This window comes from Apium graveolens, chromosome 7 (genome assembly GCF_009905375.1).
Source record: "Apium graveolens cultivar Ventura chromosome 7, ASM990537v1, whole genome shotgun sequence".
In the NCBI taxonomy this organism is placed as follows: Eukaryota; Viridiplantae; Streptophyta; class Magnoliopsida; order Apiales; family Apiaceae; genus Apium; species Apium graveolens.
In genome coordinates, this window is record NC_133653.1 from 201495084 (window position 1) to 201510251 (window position 15168).

General features: G+C 32.9%; 1 long non-coding RNA gene and 2 pseudogenes across 1 annotated transcript; 2 read left to right on the forward strand and 1 right to left on the reverse strand.

The window, feature by feature from the left end:
• Positions 1-1068: 1068 nt before the first annotated feature.
• On the forward strand, positions 1069-2050 carry LOC141670516 (uncharacterized). The gene is made up of 2 exons (XR_012554584.1): positions 1069-1523; positions 1619-2050. It is a non-coding gene; the product is annotated as an uncharacterized LOC141670516 (long non-coding RNA).
• A 2757-nt stretch (positions 2051-4807) lies between these two features.
• On the reverse strand, positions 4808-5676 carry LOC141674370 (pyruvate decarboxylase 2-like; annotated as a pseudogene).
• Positions 5677-11392: 5716 nt separating this feature from the next.
• Positions 11393-13063, forward strand: LOC141674371 (ABC transporter C family member 3-like; annotated as a pseudogene).
• The last annotated feature ends 2105 nt before the right edge of the window (positions 13064-15168 follow it).

Consider the following 15168-nt stretch of genomic DNA (forward strand, 5'->3'; position numbering starts at 1 on the left):
TTTGATATGAAAATTTGGTTATACATTAATATATATATATCTATTGACATCCATACGGTTGGATCGTTGAAAAATATTTTTAAAATAATTGAAACACCAATTCAGGATTAAACACTAGTTTAGTGTACTAGTCAAACTAATGATTGACTGTTAAAATGGCAAACCAAATAAAATTATTTTGATACAAAAATTTGGTTATATCATTAATATATATATATATATATATATTGACATCCATATCGTTGGATCGTTGAATAATATTTTGAAAATAATTAAAAAAAAACAATTCAAGATTAAACTCTAGTTAGTTGTATTGGTCAAACCGATGATTGGGTGTTAAAATTATGACGGATATGAAACTTTAGTTATATCACTAGTTAGCTATACTAGTCAAACTGAAGTTTGACTATTAAGATTGCAAACCAAATAAAGTTATTTTGATATTAAACTTTGGTTATATCACTAATATAAATATTTATTGACATGAATACGGTGAGATCGATGAAAACTATTTTTAAAAGAATCGAAACACAAATTCAGGACCAAATAATTGTTTCAGATAAAATGTTCGGCACGTATTTTAAGATACGTATATAGTATATTCTATAATTTATAAAAAAATTCTGAATAAAATTTTAAACGTTATATATTTATTTAGAAAAAATAAAATTTTAAAAAATATTATATCACCATAATTTCTATACATCCTAAAATACGTGTCAAACACTCTCTCAGAAACGATAAAAATTGGGAGAAACGGAGGGAGTAAACATTTAAATTTATTTATTTATTTAATTATATCAATATTAATATTCTATTTTACACGAAACAGGACTCGAGATCGACACAAGAAATGTATATACTATTATAGTTGATAGTTAAGATAAAATCGACCGAAATCACGATTCCAATACAATACTACAATACTTATAAGAATATGAAAAATTAATAATAATATTTTTAGGAATTTCCTACAAAAAATTTTATACAATTAAAAAGAGATGATAAAACTATTTATATTTATATTTTATAATAAACTATGAACCACTTGATATACAATCAAGCCTTGAATATAGTCTCAGCCTTTTTAATCAAGGCCCGGCCCAATAGGAAAATCCTAACGATCCAGCATCTTGATATAAAATCTATCACAAACACAATCCTAAAGAACCTCTCTGACGCTGCTCTCAAACCCCTGCCTCCCCTTCCCATCTCCAAAAAGAAAACAAAAAATTGTCGCTCACAATCTCACATCTCTAAGCCATATCTTACAGCCTCTCAATCATGGTCTAGTCCGTATAAATCGCCAATTTTTTTACGTACGCAATGAATCGCATTTCGGAAGGCCCTGTTCTTGGCATATTCTCAAGCTCTAGGAAGAAGATCGAGATACGCGCAATTAGTTCGTGATGGATCACGCGACTTATTGAATTGGCCTCACTCAGTATGAGTGATGTTCCATGTTCTATAGGAGGATTCAGCTCCGATTGCTGCTGTTTTTCCCGGTTGTGATGGAGAAAGTGGTGGGTTTGCTTGCGGTTTTCTTTTTTCCTGATTGTAGTATTATTTCTCTATGAATCTCTCTTTGTCTGATGTGTTTATATGGCTGTATGTATAGGCGGATGCAGATATAAAGGATGCGAAATTCATCAACACTATTAGCGCACACAAGGTGTTTGATGGATTGCATAGCTCAAAAAAAGAGATGCTTTTAATGTATTATAGTAGTATTATCTGATTGTTTCAATCATTGAATCTATTTGTGCTACACAAACAGTGCCAGAGGCGTAATAGGCCAAGTTGGGCATTTCATCAAACATTTGGTGTGCATTACTGGAGCCAAGATCAAAATCCAGGAACCCACTCACAAATGTGCTGAGCGTATCATTTCCGTTACTGGGTCGACTAAGATGGACAGGACCATTGTGTTGGGTGGTGAGAGTGAAAATGTCATCGTAGTTTGGCCGGAATTGAGTTTTTTGTTCATTTTGGATCGGAACTTGCTTTGTAGCGATATTATGAAGTTGTTATTTTATTTCTGATTTTGTAACGATTTACTATACAATACAGATTGAAAACTTTGTTTGTGGTTAGGAAAATTGTATAACTTAATTTTGAAGCAAAAAATGGTTGGGAATCAGAAAAAGAAAAAAAAATAATGCTTCTGGAAAACAAACAAACATATGACAGAATTTCTGGGTTACTTGCGACGATTGTTCATAATTTATTTAATAATTTATTTTTGAAATTAAATCTGGCTAGCTTTTATAGGGGAGCCCCTTTGTTAACTTGCGAATATTTTTATGTCGTAAGAAACAAATTACGACGATATTTAGCTTGTGACGAAATTTGTATTTATGACGAAATGTATATTTGTGACAAAATTTATATTTGTGACGAAAATTGTATTTGTGACGAAAATCTGAACTTAAGACTTGAGTAAAAACGTCGAATATTTTTCGTCGCAATTGGGTCAATTTCGACGAATTCTAGTGTAAAAATTCCGTCGCAAATGGGCATATTTCTTGTAGTGCCCTACTACTAGTTCATATATTCCAGCAAGGTATTTTGCCTTGTGCATTATTCTTCAGTGGGAATATTTCAAATAGTAAACTATGCAGGGGCAGGACATTACTTTGAAATAGTTCTTTTAATCTTTTCCCATTAGTTTGCTCGTCATAAATATCCAAATACACGTTGAAACATTAGTCTGTAGCTTGGTCTGATGTACTTGTTTACCACTATTTGTTTAAGCCAATGTCAGGCTACTGCCCCTCCAAATGTTGCAAATTAGATGAAACCACATCACCACTGTGTCCAACGTGGCAAGTGACACATCATATTGCCACGTCAGCAGTGCTCCTACTTTGACACATCAGCAAGGGGTCCCACATTTGCCACATCAGCAGTGGCCCCACGTTTGCCACGTCAGGAGTGGTCCCACAATATGTAATGCAACACTGATTTTAGTCATTTGCAACACCATTTTTATTCATAAGTAACATCATTTTTAGTCTTATACAACACCATATAGAGTCAAATGCAACACTTGAAAAATTAAAAAAATTGACATAGTTATTTTGCTTTTACATTATTCCTGCCAAACAAGGCATCCAACAATCAATACAACAAGCATCGAGTGAAATTTAAAACTTACTAAATTATGAAAGTACCAAATTCTAACTTCAAAAGAACAAATGAGCAATTTTTTTTCTTTTCTTTTCTAAATAATGTCACCTACTCATTTCAACTCTAGCCTTTCAACTCATCTTGATGTTGTAAAGATGATAGTGTTTGTTTCCAGCCAGGTAGAGAACTGCCAGTCGACGTGATCCAGAGACAAAAATGCCTGTATTTGAGATGGCTTTAAACATCATTGGGAAAGGCATCCATGTAGATTTATGCTTCATTGTTGAGTTCGAACCAATATCTTTAGCAATTCCTGAAAGCAACCATTTTAGTAGACAATAATCAGATAGTCGAGTGAATACTGTCAAACAAAACAAAAATTTATAAGAAAAACCATGCTCCAGCTTAGGGCATTATAGGAAAATCTATACTGAGATAACAATGCACCTTATTCTTTTACAAACTAAATAAATAGTATGCATGGACATACATTTAATTGTAGGATCGATACAAGCAACCAAAAAAATAAAATACTGACATATTAGTCTTCTATCCAAAAAAATTGCTTTGCACATAATTTCAGCACATAATCTAAGACACTCATGCCCCTCTTTCACAGTCATTATTGAGATTATCGATACTCTTTCCAGAGACATGAAATGGGCCTTTCTCTGGCTTTTGAATTCGGATCCTTCCTAAGTCATCCTTAACAGCCCAAAAGAGATTAAGAGATATATAAGAAAAACTGAAACATTTCATTAAATAAAGGATGAGATAAGACCACAAGAAACACAACAAACTATTATCATGTCACAGCTGGTTAGAAGCTATCAAAATTAACTCTCTTAAATATTCACATATCATTTTTTTACATGTTTTTATCATAGACAATAGAATAAATATATGCTTCAACTTTGGGATTCCATATTTTACTATTATAAAAGTTGACTTGAAATTTGGCTTTTAGTTCTAAAAACTAAAAAGTAAAGCTGAGAAGATTTTTGAAAAGAAGACGAACATAAGTAATTTTAAAGATTTCGGAGAGGAACAGAGGATAACAAAGAACTAGATAAAAGTGGTAAGAGTATTCAAAGAGAATATAGCAAGATACATATATTACATTTCCAACCAACTCTTAGCCAATATTTATATAAACCAACTTTGTGAATTATTTTTGAACATCCCTGTACAAGCTAGCTCTTTAGCACATTGCCATCATGATACACATTGCCCAACTACTTTAATTAGAAATATCTCCTGAAAACTAAAACTCATCTCTACAATAGCCCCTGCTAAACTACTTCGGAAAGGAGCTTGAGAATGTTAACTTATAAAGCAGAAGTTCTTGGTATATAGAGTATAGACCATACACAAAGTGATGAAGCAGAAGATATTTGTGACAGTGTAGACTATGGAAAGAAGAGGAATCCAATGAAATAAAGTCTAAAAGTTCCAATTTCTCAAAGAGGAACTCAAATTTAGTCATCAGGTTCCGGAGTTCGATATTAGATGAAGACGCATATGTATATGTATAAAAAGTCAGAAAAACATAATTGAATTGAACTTGAAAATATTACATTAAACAAAATGATTAATTCCGTAATTAAAGATTCATAATCCACTAAACAAAGTTCAGCATGTAATCTTACTCCAGCAGATTGCAGGAACAGCAAAATATCTACTGGCGGTTCAGTGGGCGGCTGTGGGCAGCAGAGACCCTAGATCCCCACTCGAGTAGCTCTTTGCTTGTATCATCCTTGTGACAAATCACTTTAATGAAGCACAGACAGTCTTTTTTTTCTCCCATTACTATCTCTATTGCTTCAACAAGATCTTCCTCACAGCGGACCTGAACAATTCAAGAAATGCCAGTGTCAACAATACTTTTTTTAAAAAAATAAGCTTCACTGCTCTAACTTGTAAGTAAATGATACATTATGTATTAGATTTTCTCGACTGAACTTAGTCGTCCAGCATTTGCCTTCACCATTGTGAATCCCATCAACCAGTGCAGTGTAGTTCCAGTTCCTGATCACATTGTATGGTTCATCATGGATCTCAACTTCAATGGTATAACCACCGTTATCAGAAAAATGATTTGAGTCTGACCACATCGCAACATTGTCGACACATCTTGAGCAGTAACCTGCAAGGGATATTGAATTTGTTAATGTGAAATAAAGAAGGAATGATTCTGGTAAAAATGGTGGGATTTCCAACAGTTAACACCATATATGGTCCATTATTGGAAAAACACAGATAACTTGTGATGAGTTACCTGAAAGCTTCCATCACCAATACAAGCAATTATTCGCTTATCCTTAGCAGCCTGTGTATACCCTAGAGTTGCTCCAACTGACCACCCAATGGATCCATACTGCATTTGGAACTCATACCTGTATTATTGCACTTACATTAATACGTGAACACATTATATACCTTAGGAAATTATATTGAAAGGGATGCTCACCCGCATCCTTTTGGCAATTTCATCTTCTGGAAACTGAACAAAGAATCCCCTATCTCAGTAATTATATTGAAAGTCATGCGGAATTTGTTTAATTTGCTTATTGCAGACTATCTCCTTACCAGGAGCCCATTTTTCACAACAACCGTCATTAATGAGTCATTCATGCTTGTTTCATCATTTGCACATGATGTGTTTCCACCTGAGGTTGATACAACAGTGTCCCTAAGTTGAGAGGGATATAGATCTTCTTGGTATGAATTGCTCTTAACTACCGCATCTTCCAGCATCAGATGTTCACTAGAACTTTGGGTTGTAATTCCAGGACACCGAATTCTTCACAAAAATCACACCAAAAACACGAAATGCACTATCCAGAAACTCCATACACCCTCTACTATGTTGCAATAAACTGAAAATTTTGTAGATAATGCAACGTTTTTCGTGCAACGCAAGATAAACACCGTTGCATATGCGCACTTATGGCGTAGTGTCTAAACCCACGAAGACATCGGTTTTGAACAAAATAGACATTAGTGAACTGATGTCTATTGAACTTTTCCTAGTAGTGAATTTAACCGGTATTTAGTTCCAAATTGATGTTATAATTTTTTAAAAAAAAATATTTATGAATGATTCAACCATAAAGATGTTACCATCTATAAATTTTAGTGATATGACAAAATTTCACCAAGAGCGTATGGTGAAATTTAGAATTAAGTTCACTTAGACTTTATTTGTTAAAGTAATCAAGTTCAAATGATTAAAAATTCTTGAAATTTTGGGTTTAACATTTTTTTGTAACCATTTTAACATATGTACAGTTGGATCATTTTTATATATTCCGAATAAGTGGACCTTTCACTACACCATAGATTGCTTTAAGTAACCCCATAACTGTGTTGCTATATATAGGACCAAAAAAATATTGCTAAAGAGCCGAAAAGGGCTAGGGCAACAACAAAGCTATGTTGACTCGTAGCTAGTTAGTATAGATATCTATAACAACATAAAAACTACTCTATTGCAACATACCAATCTCTTTTACAATAGATCTCAATAATAATATATTTTAGACTATATAGTAACAAACTTAGTGGGTTACAAAAGATCTTAGAATTTCTTTCAGAATTGTGGGGCTCATAGGGGGCCCACATGCGGGGCCTATTTGTGGGTCCCATACGTGGGACCTATATGTGGGGCCCACATATGGACCTAGTTATTTACCTATGGAAACACACCTGTAGCAACATATTTTATCTTACAAAAGGTTAATTATTTATAACAGATTTAGTACCTATTGTAACATAGTTTCAGCCTAAAAAATAATTGAAATACACATCTTGAATATTGCATTTCCCAAAATAAATACCAAGCAATTCCAAGGAATATTCATTCATACAACCAGTCATAGACATCAAATTCACTAGTACAAAATCAAATTTTTATGTCGCCTAATTTACGATGCACATAGAAGAATCCAATGTATATAAGACTTCATACATCGGGTTTTTTAAAAAGGCGACATATACGTCTTCTCTAAATTGGTCGACGTATAAAAACTCATTTTACGTGAGGTCTGGTTCACCATCGTATAAGATCATTACAAATACTCAGCATATACATCAATTTTTTACCACTCGATATATATGTGATTGTATATAAGTTGGTTATCTCTAATCCGACGTAAAATAAAATTTTTAATTATTAAAATAATAGTCTAATCAAAACTTAATAGTGGTCGGGCCAATTTTAGTCTATTCTTCCCAAAATCAAACTCTGTCCATTATAACATCGCTCGATGGAAACATTGGTCCTGGAAACCATCACACCTCATTCATCTATCCGAGCAATTTCCTAACTTAAATATCTGGTATGAAGTATGTCAATACTAACGATTCAATATGTATACATAAATAGCCATGTAACAGATTTTTTCTTGTTATTTCCCATCACTTCTACCTAATTGGATTTGTTAACTTCTTCGATCCTAGACCGTTACATTCGTTGTTGGTAATCTCCCTCCCCTTTCTCTCCCACTCCCTTTCTCCCTTCTTTCTCTTTCCTGCTCCATGTTCTCCTTCTTTACCTTCCCATTCCCGTCCCTTATTTTCCCGAATCTAATTATGTTAAAAAAAAATATATTTGGGTGTTGATTAAAATTTGATATGTAATCTTTATTAATTTGACACACCATTTTTATATTTTATTATGAAACATAATCTGAGTAGAATTACTAATTATATGGTTTATTCTCTGGTCAATAGTGTGTCTACTGCTGCAAATTCGTTTGCAAAGAATGTCAATGGTGTAAATATAAGGTACACATTCGATTTATGGGATTCTTTCTTTCGAGCATCTTTAACCAGTATAATAAACCAGTGGATCGATTAATATACTTCTCTGCTCTTTTTTGCATCTAGATATTTAGTTAACAATTTTTTTGAATTTAGCCATCTTTTTTGAAAGCTTTAAATTACAAAAAAAAAATATGGGTTCCAATATATATTGCACATATATGGGTTCGACATGTTGGGGTTTTTAATTTATATGCTATAATTTGCTCATCTTTTGCATATACAATAACTTCAAATAAAAGTCCATTTTAAAACTAAAGTGAAAGTTCTCCTCAAACAACATGTGTGGTATTTATTGTCAATATATTTATAATAATTGAATGATATGAATCTAAGAAAACCAAAACACAGCTTGCCGGAAAAACACATTTTCTTATTTCTGCAAATTGAGGCAATATAAAAGAAATACAAGGAAACTAAGAAACTGAAAATGCTAAAAAACAGGACAAGATCACCTGCCTACAACCTACACTAACTCAACTGCCTTGACTCAATCAAAACTCCTAAAATAACGGACCTGAAAACAAACACTACACAAAATAATATATAACCACAGTTTAAGATGTCCACTACTCATATGCTCCACAACAATATCTCCTCTCTCAATACATTCCCTTATGAAGTGATACCTAATATGTATGTGTTTTCTCCTGCCATGAATACATAATTCTTTGCCAAATCTATAGATGATTTATTATCGATAAACAATACAACTGGTCCAATGTAGTATGATGTTATCTGACTTAAAATATTAGGAATCCATATAGCCTGGCAAGCTGTTGTAGTTGCGACCATAAACTCCACCTCACAAGACGATAAATCAACAAACCTTTGTTTCTGGGACATCGAGATGGTGAACTTCCAATTGGTTCTTAGCAGCCAAAGCTAATAGAAAATGAACCATTTCAGGCCTTGTCACAGGAGCAAAGACTTGGTCAAAATCAACTACACGCTGTTGAACATAACCTTTGGGTACTAATCTCGCTTTATGCTTCACAATTTTTCCCTCAGCATCCTGTTTTAACTTGAATATCCATTTCAGGCCTATAACATTCTTCCCAGGTGGCAGTTCAGACAATTTCCAGTTCTCATTTTCTTCACTTGACTGCTTCTCTTTCTTCATGGCTAATTTCCAATTTATGTCCTTAGCTGCCTGTACAAAATTCATAGGTTCCTCGATTCCCATAAGGTATAACTCCTCGTCCAGTTGCTGCTCCTCAGTTTCATTATAAATTTCAATTAAATTTATGATTCTGTTTAGTTCTCAACTATCATCGTATTTTGTTTCATAAGGTATTTTCTTTTATTAAAATTGGTGTTGTTGACATAATTTATGTATACATATTGTATTTAGAGGGTATTCTAGAATATATTAAAATGTGACATAAAAGTGTTGGTGGGTTAATTTGAGATTTGTTAGTGAGTAGTAAATAGTGGAAAATCATATTAGTTTTAGGATAAATTAATTGTATTATTCGAAAGTAGAGTAAAATTTAATTGCAAACTGAATTGAAGATTTGGTATCGAAAATGATAGATATTATTTAATAAATCTATTTTATATGCACAAATATAAATTGATAATTAGAATTAATTTTAAATTAGTTAATATGGAAAATGATTAGTATATGCTAAAGGAACATTATTAAATTTTATTAAAATATGAAGTGAAATGTTTGTTGAATTTATGTAATAATTTTTCAAAGTGTAATTATTGATCTAGTAGTCAATATTTATGAATTATTAAACTATTAAATAAAAATAGTATTAGAATTTGTGGTTTAATTATTTTATACTTAAATATTTTGTGTGGATTATTATTTTTAGAATTTCTCCACGCGAGAAGTATTTAAGTAGGAAGAGGTGAGATTTCTTGAGTAGTGAGCTAATAAACTGAAATATTGCAAGTTTTATCTCCTCCCTTTCCTAATTTTGATGTTGGTAATTGTTGTGCCTCTTTTAAATTAAAATTTACAAGTTTATTATTTGAGCTTTATTCGCGATTATATATAACACGAAACATGTTCCCTCGTTCGAGACACCCGATTAAAATGCCTTATTTATATTGACCAAATAAATTTATTTTCTTACGTGACTATCCCTATTGTTCAGGACAATTTTTTTATTTCCTATTGATGGACATGAATTTCTATGTTCGTCAAATTTATTTCAAAGTCTTCAATCGATTTATTTTCTGGATAAATTTTTTAATTTCTATCAAGTTTTAAAATAATAATTTATCAATTCGTTAACCCTTCCAAAACTCATGATTCATAAATCGATTACTTATTATACCTTTATTTTTTCACATATATATATAATGGTCAACGTGGGGTTTGACCTCCGATTATATATATATATATGATTAAAGTTGTATGGAGTCCACCATTTAATTGGAGTCCTCTCAGTTCATCTATATTTTGCAAATAAAATATTTTTTAAAATATGTTATCTTGCAAAACATGTTTCATAAATATCATAATTTCAATAAAATTATACAAATCTCATACATTTACAAGTACAATATATTTGTTGTGCAACATGACCATTTATGTTCTACAAACTAAACAAATTTTGTAAAATAATATTTTTTGTAATATTATACTTGTAAAATGTATACAATGTGCAAAATTTTCAAACAATCACTACTAGAAATAGTGCCTACAACATCACCCCTTTAACATCGGTTAGAAATGTCACCGATGTTAAAAGCAGTTTTAACATCAATTACTTTAAAACCGATGTTAAATGTGTTGTAAGACATCAGTATCGAAACCAACCGATGTTTATAATCATTTTTTTTAACCAAAACAGTTTCCCCCTCACTATCTTTCCCCCGTAAATACACCAAAAAATTCCCCGTTAACCAAATTTTTTATTTTCAGTTTCCCCCCATTAACCAAAACAGTTTCCCCCTCTCTATCTCTCAGCTCTCTCTCTCAGCTCTCTCATTCTCTCATCTCTCCCTCATTCTCTCTTCTCTCCTCTCTTCTCTCTTCTCTCTTACTGTCTTGTCTCTCTTCTCTCTCATTTCTCACTGTCTCTCTTCTCACTCACTCTCTTTAACCTAAAACCCCTAAAATTTGTATGAATTAATAAACTCGATTAATTCATAAATCGAGGTTGATTGGTGCTGAAGAGCCTTGAAGAAAGTCTGGACCACTCGATTAGTGTGTGAAAAGTATGTTTTTTCAAATTTAATTTCAAATTTTATGTTTTAATTTTAATCAAGTTTGTTTTTTCTATTTTATGTTTTTTCGAGTTTGATTTTAAGTCTCTGGAGCTGGGTTTGGTTAATCTTGACGTGGGTTTGCTCGATTAGGTAAGATTTCACATGCATTTGTATATTTTTTTACTTTAATAGATGCTTGTGTTCCTCTTTGTTCTTGTTTAATTTTAATAGATGCATGTGTATGGATCCTATTTAGTTTATGTTGAGTATGTTCTTGTTCTTGTTATGTTTAGTTTATGTTGTTTATGTTGTGTTCCTCACTGTATGTTCTTGTTCTTATTTATGTTCTTGTTTAGTTTAGGTATGGAATTGTATATGTGTAAACATGTGTAGTTGTAATAATTAATTTATATGTTTAATTATGTGTGTTACAAGCATTCATATTACAAGCTTGACGAGGACGATATGCATTATATTTTACTGTTATATATCTGATTTGGCATACATCATTTGACAAATTTTGTGTGACAGGAGTGCTTACTGGGTCTTCTGGAGTCGAAGACAGTGATTTATGTAACTCATCAAGTTGAGTTTCTACCTGTTGCAGACCTCATCCTGGTGAGCTAGACTTTTTCTTTGTCTCCTTCATCATTATATGTGATGATATATTTTGAGATAATTGCATCTTATTAGGTTATGAAAGATGGCTAGATTACACAATCCGAAAAATATGGCAAATTACTTGATACAGGGAATGACTTTATTGAACTTGTGGGAACGAAAGGACAGCTTGTTAATGAAGAAGAAAGGGAGAAAGGGAGAGTCGGTTTCTTAGTCTACTGGAAATATGTGAGAACAGCATATCGGGGTGCACTCATACCCGTTATTCTGTTATCACAAGTTTTTTTTACAAGTACTTTAGATTGGAAGCAATTACTGGATGGCCTGGGAAACTCCTGTGTTAAGGAGTGTGGCTGCTGCAGTTAAAGTTTCTACTTTAATAATATTTTATGTCGCCTTGGAAATCGAAAGTTCTTTTTGCATACTTGGAAGATCCCTATCTCTTGCAACCGTTGGATACTAGACAGCAACACTACTCTTCTATAAAATGCATGCTTGCATTTTTCGTGCTCCAATGTCTTTCTTTGATTCTACTCCAAGTGGATGCATCATAAATAGAGTAAGTGCATTGAACGGATGGTACATTTAATACAAAAACAAGATGTCTTGTGTAAACTTCAGTGTTGGTATAGAAAATATTCAGAAGCATACAAGTTTCGAGCATAATTGTATTTTCCATAGTAATTTGTCCTTTATCCTGAGCTGCTTGTCATATTTTTATACTGCAACAATATTATCTACCTTCAGCACGTGAGCTGGCTTGTTTAATTGGAGTGCGTCAAGCTCCAATTACACAAAAGTTTTCCGAAACAATCTCAAGATCAACCACGATTAGGAGTTTTGATCAACAAAGCAGATTTCAGGAAACAAATATGAAACTAATCGATGAAAGCTCCCGACCAAAGTTTCACAGTTTTAGTGTAAGGGAGTGGTTGACCTTTCACTTGGATATATTGTCTTCTCTAACATTTTTATTCTTGTTAGTTTTCCTGGTCTCTGTTCCTCATGGAACAATAGATCCAAGTATGTGCTTTGATTCTTGGTACTTCTCCATAGCACAAAATTCTTATTTTGCATCTGATTTTGCTCCTCCACATTCTCAATTTTTTTGACAACACTGGTGACATATCGGTTTGCAGGCATAGCAGGCTTAGCAGTTACTTATGGCCTCAACCTAAACCAGTTTCAAACTTGGGTAATATGGAGCCTCGGTAATCTCGACAATAAAATTATATCAGTTGAAAGGATATTCCAATACACTTCCATCCCAAGTGAGCCTCCTCTTATCTTAGAATCAAATAGGCCAATTGATCACTGACCATTGTATGGTAAAGTTGATGTCTACAACCCACTACGCCATAGATGGCCTATAACAACAACAAGAAAATGTTACAACAGACCCAAAAAAATGTTACCACCGCCAACAAAAGCCTTAAGGTAAAATAAAAATTAAGTTACTTTTTTTCGAGTTACCTTTTGCCCCTAAGGTAACATTCTTTTGCCCTGTTGCAACCTTCAATTTTGTGTTATGTTAAAATAGGCTTCAAAGGTAACATCAAAGTATGTCTATAGTATCACACTATACGTGTTACTGTGGGCCTCACATGTGGGTCACCAAATCATTATAACATTTTTTCCCTGCTGTAACAGTTTTATAATAATTTGTATTATATTATACTAATTTTTTGGTAATATTGAATTAACTAATGTAACATATTTCTCAAAAAAAAAATTGACATGATTTGTTTGTAAATTGAACATGCCATAAACCTGTTTTTCATACAAGTCAACAAAATAAACAATTCAAACCACCAAACTTTAAATCAGTTTTCACAAACCCCCACAAAATACTACTTCAGTTTTCACACAATTCGCCAACAACTCCACGTACTTCAAAAAATTGTTACTTAGTCTATAGTCTAGGACGATAAGTAAACATCTGATATCAATAAAACTTGATACTAGTATGCAAAAGAAGATATGTAAAATGATACACATCTGAAATCTAAAGGTAACTAGTGTGAGTTATTCGCAGTCGACAAAGCACAGCTTCCCACCTTCCCTGTATGCATTTAAGTTTTGGCTCCAGTCTACACTTGCTGTATTCAAAGGTCTCCTGTAGTTTATATAGTTTTCCCTTTGAAGTAGCAATGCTTCCAACTGCCATTACTGAATGAAGGGCAAGTTTGGTGTTCTGCGTGCGCGTCTGAAAATATTAGGGATACATGAAATTAGACATGAAATTAGTTAGCTCATTTACAATTTCATTTTATCTTGTTGTGCCCGGATAGAGTTAGTCTAGGGATGCTAACCTATGATCGAATTGAAAGAAAAGCACGACAGGGGGCTAAGCTAAGCAGCAACCTCTACAAAACCTATCACAAAATAAGTAGCACCTATATTATCATAATTTTTTTCTTGAGTAAACAGTTTAAATACCTCTGTTTTTTTATGTGATGGGAGAGCCGAGCTACGTGATGGTTCCACGAGATAAATATTATCTTGTTTTGTTATTGTAATAAAGATATCTTCGGTATTTTTTAGCTAGTCAATGAGTGTAGTAAACTGAGTTTTTTCCATGAGATAGCGAAACAGGGCTTTCCTGGCTTATGTGTATACTTGTTGATGTTCTATTGTCATTCTAATTTGCTTATACTTGTTGATTAATTTGTTTTCTTGTTAATATAAGATGGATAGGTCATGGTTATGAGCTGATAGAAGAACGGAAGAGTTTCAAAGAGGCGTTGAAGATTTATTATTGTTTGCATATGGAATGGAGTATACCGAAGAAAAGATTAGCTATCCATGCACAAGGTGCTCACATAGTAAATCATGGAAAGCTCAAACGGTTAAAAATCATCTTTTTGAATATGGTATTGATCAAACTTATACATGTTGGATATGGAACATGGAGTCAAATTTAGTAGAAAGTCATGTACCGACTGAAACAGACAATACTTCAGAATATATTAATCAATTTTCCACAGGAATGGATATACCTGAGGACGATGAAGATGATATTTCTTCTGATTCTTCAGATTTTATCAACCATGTTAAAGGTGAACATCACCCATTTTATCCCGGATGTGAGAGTTACACTAAGTTAAAAGCTTTAGTTAAGTTGTACAATTTTAAAGCGAAGCTTGGTATGTCTGATTCATGCTTCCCTGATGTTCTACTACTAATCGGGTCTATACTCCCGGAAGGCAACAATATTCCTTCTTCCTTCACTGAAGTGAAAAAAACCTTATGTTCATTAGGAATGGTGTATGAAAAGATACACTCATGTCCGAATGATTGTTTATTATATCGTGGTGAGAGAGATGAGGATGAGACTACATGTCGCATATGTAAGGCCTCTAGATGGAAATTGAATCGGAAAGGAGATAAACTGGAAGGGGTCCCTGCTAAGGTTTTATGGTA